Source organism: Anopheles funestus (genome assembly GCF_943734845.2).
Source record: "Anopheles funestus chromosome X unlocalized genomic scaffold, idAnoFuneDA-416_04 X_unloc_13, whole genome shotgun sequence".
In the NCBI taxonomy this organism is placed as follows: domain Eukaryota; kingdom Metazoa; phylum Arthropoda; class Insecta; order Diptera; family Culicidae; genus Anopheles; species Anopheles funestus.
In genome coordinates, this window is record NW_026045072.1 from 15,502 (window position 1) to 20,351 (window position 4,850).

Below are 4,850 nucleotides of genomic sequence, written 5' to 3' on the forward strand. Positions count from 1 at the left end.
CTGGAAGCGTAAACTCCTTCAACGTGTGCACCCCAGTCAGTTGGTGTACAGTGGAGAATCTGCTGCGGCCGGATATTTGCAGTGACACCCTAACCGAATCTGGTTCGTCTCTGGTCACATCTCCCGTCCATTGTAGGCGCAGCGGGTGAGGTGTGCCAGATAGACCTAACTCCACCAAAAGCCCGTGATCGATGAGCGTGGAAGTTGAACCGTCATCAAGGAAGGCGTAGGTGTCCACTCGGCCGCGGGGTCCATGAAGTGTTACAGGTACGTATTTTAGTAACACGTCTTCGTTTAGCCCTGTATGTGTGAGAACGTTAGCAGTTTTACCTGACTCTGCTGGACTTTTGCTGGCAGCAGAGCTGGTCGAAGATAATTCTTCTGTGTGCAGCAGTTCATGGTGCTGCCGTCCACATCCGTCAACACCACACGACGTCATTACGTTGCATCTACCATCGTGGTAATTAAGGCACTTTCGGCATATCTTTCGTTCACTAACGAAAGCTCTCCTTGCAGCTACTGTTGTTCCGCGGAACTTCGCGCATCGGTCCAACGACTTGCAGTCCTTGCCGCACAAAATACATCCAGAATCTGTCACCGGAACGTTGTCATCCGAATTTGCAGCACTGCCGCATACTTCCCGAACCGCGGTCGCATTGAGGTACGTTGGATGAACACGCCCCGTTCCAACGGGTTGCGGATTAACCGGTTGGGACTGATGAGGTTGGTACCGTTGGTGCTGGGACCGATGAGGTTGTAGCGGTGGTTCCGGTTTTCGACGGTCCGCTTCACCGGTGCCGCTAATAGGTGCCATGTCGATGACAGCACACAGGTCATCCGTTAACTCTCCAATCCACCGACCAAACTCAAACAAACTCACTTCCGGGAGCATTTTCCTCGTTCTTGCCCACTCGATACAAGTAACTGGAGGCAGCTTTCGCACCAGCTCCTTCAGCAACGCTACATCGTACATGTACGCATGAAGACCGGACGCCTTCACCGCAGCAACCAACCTCTTCACCGCCAATCCAAATTCCACTAGCGTGGTAAGCTTTTCGATCTTAGGAGCTGGCATGCTCCTGATCTTGTTTATGGTTGCTTCCACGATCAAATCGGGTCGTCCGAAGCGAGCTTGAAGCGTTGATATCGCTTCGTCCAGCCCGCCCGGGAAAGCCAAAAGATGTCCGACCATTTCTAGGGCCACTCCCTTTAAAGCGTGCTGCAAGCGCATGACGTTTTCGTCCTCCGTGTAGCCGCAGGTGGCGGTGGTCCGATGAAATGCGGCTATAAAAATCGGCCACGATTCGACATCTCCGGAGAAGGTCGGCAAATCCCGCTTGATCGGCTGGCGAGCCGCTATCTGGCTTTGGTTAAGTGTTGTGCTGTGTAGTGTAGTGTGATGATTAGGTGTAGTGTAGTTCAAGTGTGTGTTGTATCCCGGATGTGTAGCATTATCGATGCGTGGTGCGTCACCCAAACGTGTCGCCTAAGTAGGTCGGATGTGCTGCGCGACATGCGTACTCGGGATATGTCGCATGATGCGTGTATCCCGGCTGAGCAGCGTATCCAGAATGCGTTGCATAAACCGAACGAGTCGCATACACTGGACGCGTTGCATCAGCTGAGCGTGTCGCGCGCTCCAGATATGTCGCGCGCTGATGGTTAGTGGTGTGCGTGTCGTGCAGGTCACCTCTGATGACCCTAGGGTTTTGACCTCTCTCTGTGCCATCTTCCCTGGCGACGTGCCGCATGGAATCCTCCATGTTGCGCACCCACTCGTCGAACTCCGGCTCGCGCGTTCCACGTGTGCCGCGTTCTATGGCCAACATGCGGTCTTGCCGGTCAGCCTCTTCAATCGCCCTAATTTCGCGTTCGAGCTCGCGTTTTCTCTGGCGTCGTTCGTCGTACGCCATCCGCGCCGTCTCCGACTCAGCCCACGCATCACCTTGCCTCGCCTCGTGACGATACGACTCACCCGTCTTACTCCGCACCGGTTCGCGAGGTATCGCGTCTCCTGCATCAGGGATGATCCTCTCGGTGTTTTCTTCCGACGGTTGAGAATAACGGCGATGAGTGTGTCCCGCCTTACTTTGCACCCGCGTTTGTGGTATTGTGTCTATCGCCACAGTGTGATACCACGGAGTGCTTACTTCCGACGGGAGGTCATGTTCGCGTACTGTTCTCGGGGTGGACGGTGCTCCGCTGGGGCCGCTAGGCATATCCTCGCGTGCCGAGTTTCGACTCTTCCCTCCAGTGGCGGTTTCCGGCCCTTCCATCGCGTGCGTATGCTGATCCATACTTGTCACTTTCACTCGTCACTCGATACCGCGCGCGTAACTTACTTACTTCGATTCGCGAAACGGTTACCCGACGGTCGTGAAAAATCAGACGTGCGCACGAAACTGAACGATAATGAGACGACACAACTTGATTCGAATCGAACCGATTTACGCTATTCAATCGAATTTTTTGGAATCGATCCAATTTTTTGGAATGTTAGAAAATTTCGGATACTTTTCTAACTAACAAGACCTTTTTTGCCAAACACCGCTCTATGGTGCGCCAAAAAATTGGTCTTTATTCGCTTGCGTATTAAAAAGCCCCTCTATGGGCGCATCCTGCCATTTTTATACGTGTTTTTTCTTCCATCCTTTCTTCTTCTTCTCCTGACATCCCTATTTTCTCGTATGTTTTGACAGGTCGTTGGGACCTGATCGTCCTTCCTTTATAAGGTTCCAACAATCAACTTTGACCGAAATCATCATCTGTGGTTGCAAACTTCCAGTTTCCACCAACTTTGACCAAAAACATCTACTTTGACCGAAAACATCAACTTTGGTCGCAAACCTCGAGTTTCCACCAACTTTGACCAAAAACATCTACTTTGACCGAAATCATCATCTTTGGTTGCAAACTTCCAGTTTCCACCAACTTTGACCAAAAACATCAACTTTGACCGAAAACATCAACTTTGGTCGCAAACTTCCAGTTTCCACCAACTTTGACCAAAAACATCTACTTTGACCGAAATCATCATGTGTGGTTGAAAACTTCCAGTTTCCACCAACTTTGACCAAAAACATCTACTTTGACCGAAAACATCAACTTTGACCGAAAACATCAACTTTGGTCGCAAACCTCGAGTTTCCACCAACTTTGACCAAAAACATCTACTTTGACCGAAATCATCATCTTTGGTTGCAAACTTCCAGTTTCCACCAACTTTGACCAAAAACATCAACTTTGACCGAAAACATCAACTTTTTTCGCAAACATCGAGTTTCCACCAACTTTGACCAAAAACATCTACTTTGACCGAAATCATCATCTTGGTTGCAAACTTCAAGTTTCCACCAACTTTGACCAAAAACATCAACTTTGATCGAAAACATCAACTTTGGTCGCAAACCTCGAGTTTCCACCAACTTTGACCAAAAACATCTACTTTGACCGAAATCATTATCTTTGGTTGCAAACTTCCAGTTTCCACCAACTTTGACCAAAAACATCAACTTTGACCGAAATCATCATCTTTGGTTGCAAACTTCCAGTTTCCACCAACTTTGACCAAAAACATCTACTTTGACCGAAAACATCATCTTTGGTTGCAAACTTCCAGTTTCCACCAACATTGACCAAAAACATCAACTTTGACCAAAAACATCATCTTTGGTTGTAAACTTCCAGTTTCCACCAACTTTGACCAAAAACATCTTCTATGACCGAAATCACCATCTTTGGTAGCAAACTTCCAGGTTCCACCAACTTTGACCAAAAACATCTACTTTGGCCGAAATCATCATCTTTGGTCGCAAACCTCGAGTTTCCACCAACTTTGACCAAAAACATCTACTTTGACCGAAATCATCAACTTTGGTCGCAAACCTCGAGTTTCCACCAACTTTGACCAAAAACATCTACTTTGACCGAAATCATCAACTTTGGTCGCAAACCTCGAATTTCAACCAACTTTGACCAAAAACATCTACTTTGACCAAAAACATCAACTTTGGTCGCAAACCTCGAGTTTCCACCAACTTTGACCAAAAATATCAACTTTGACCGAAAACATCAGCTTTGGTCGCAAACCTCGAGTTTCCACCAACTTAGACCAAAAACATCTACTTTGACCGAAATCATCATCTTTGGTTGCAAACTTTCAGTTTCCACCAACTTTGACCAAAAACATCTACTTTGACCGAAATCATCATCTTTGGTTGCAAACTTCCAGTTTCCACCAACTTTGACCAAAAACATTAACTTTGACCGAAATCATCAACTTTGGTCGCAAACCTCGAGTTTCCACCAACTTTGACCAAAAACATCTACTTTGACCGAAAACATCAACTTTGGTCGCAAACCTAGAGTTTCTACCAACTTTGACCAAAAACATCTACTTTGACCGAAATCATCATCTTTCGTTGCAAACTTCCAGTTTCTACCAACTTTGACCGAAATCATCATCTTTGATCGCAAACTTCAAGTTTTCACCAACTTTGACCAAAAACATCTACTTTGACCGAAATCATCATCTTTGGTTGCAAACTTCCAGTTTCCACCAACTTTGACCAAAAACATCAACTTTGACCAAAATCATAATCTTTGGTTGCAAACTCCAGTTTCCACCAACTTTGACCAAAAACATCTACTTTGACCGAAATCATCATCTTTGGTTGCAAACTTCCAGTTTCCACCAACTTTGACCAAAATCATCTACTTTGACCGAAATCATCATCTTTGGTTGCAAACTTCCAGTTTTTTACCAACTTTGACCAAAAACATCTACTTTGACCGAAATCATCATCTTTGGTTGCAAACTTCCAGTTTCCACCAACTTTGACCAAAAACAT

At 46.6% G+C, this 4,850-nt stretch overlaps 1 long non-coding RNA gene across 2 annotated transcripts; it reads right to left on the bottom strand.

Annotated features, from left to right (window-relative positions):
- Positions 1-2,747: 2,747 nt before the first annotated feature.
- On the bottom strand, positions 2,748-4,844 carry LOC125772869 (uncharacterized). 2 transcript variants are annotated; one of them, XR_007419716.1, is made up of 4 exons: positions 4,682-4,844; positions 4,171-4,361; positions 3,491-3,577; positions 2,748-3,015 (listed from the first exon to the last, which is right to left on the bottom strand). It is a non-coding gene; the product is annotated as an uncharacterized LOC125772869 (long non-coding RNA). The 2 variants fall into 2 exon arrangements; XR_007419715.1 differs by lacking the exon at positions 4,682-4,844 and adding an exon at positions 4,479-4,605.
- Positions 4,845-4,850: the final 6 nt, after the last annotated feature.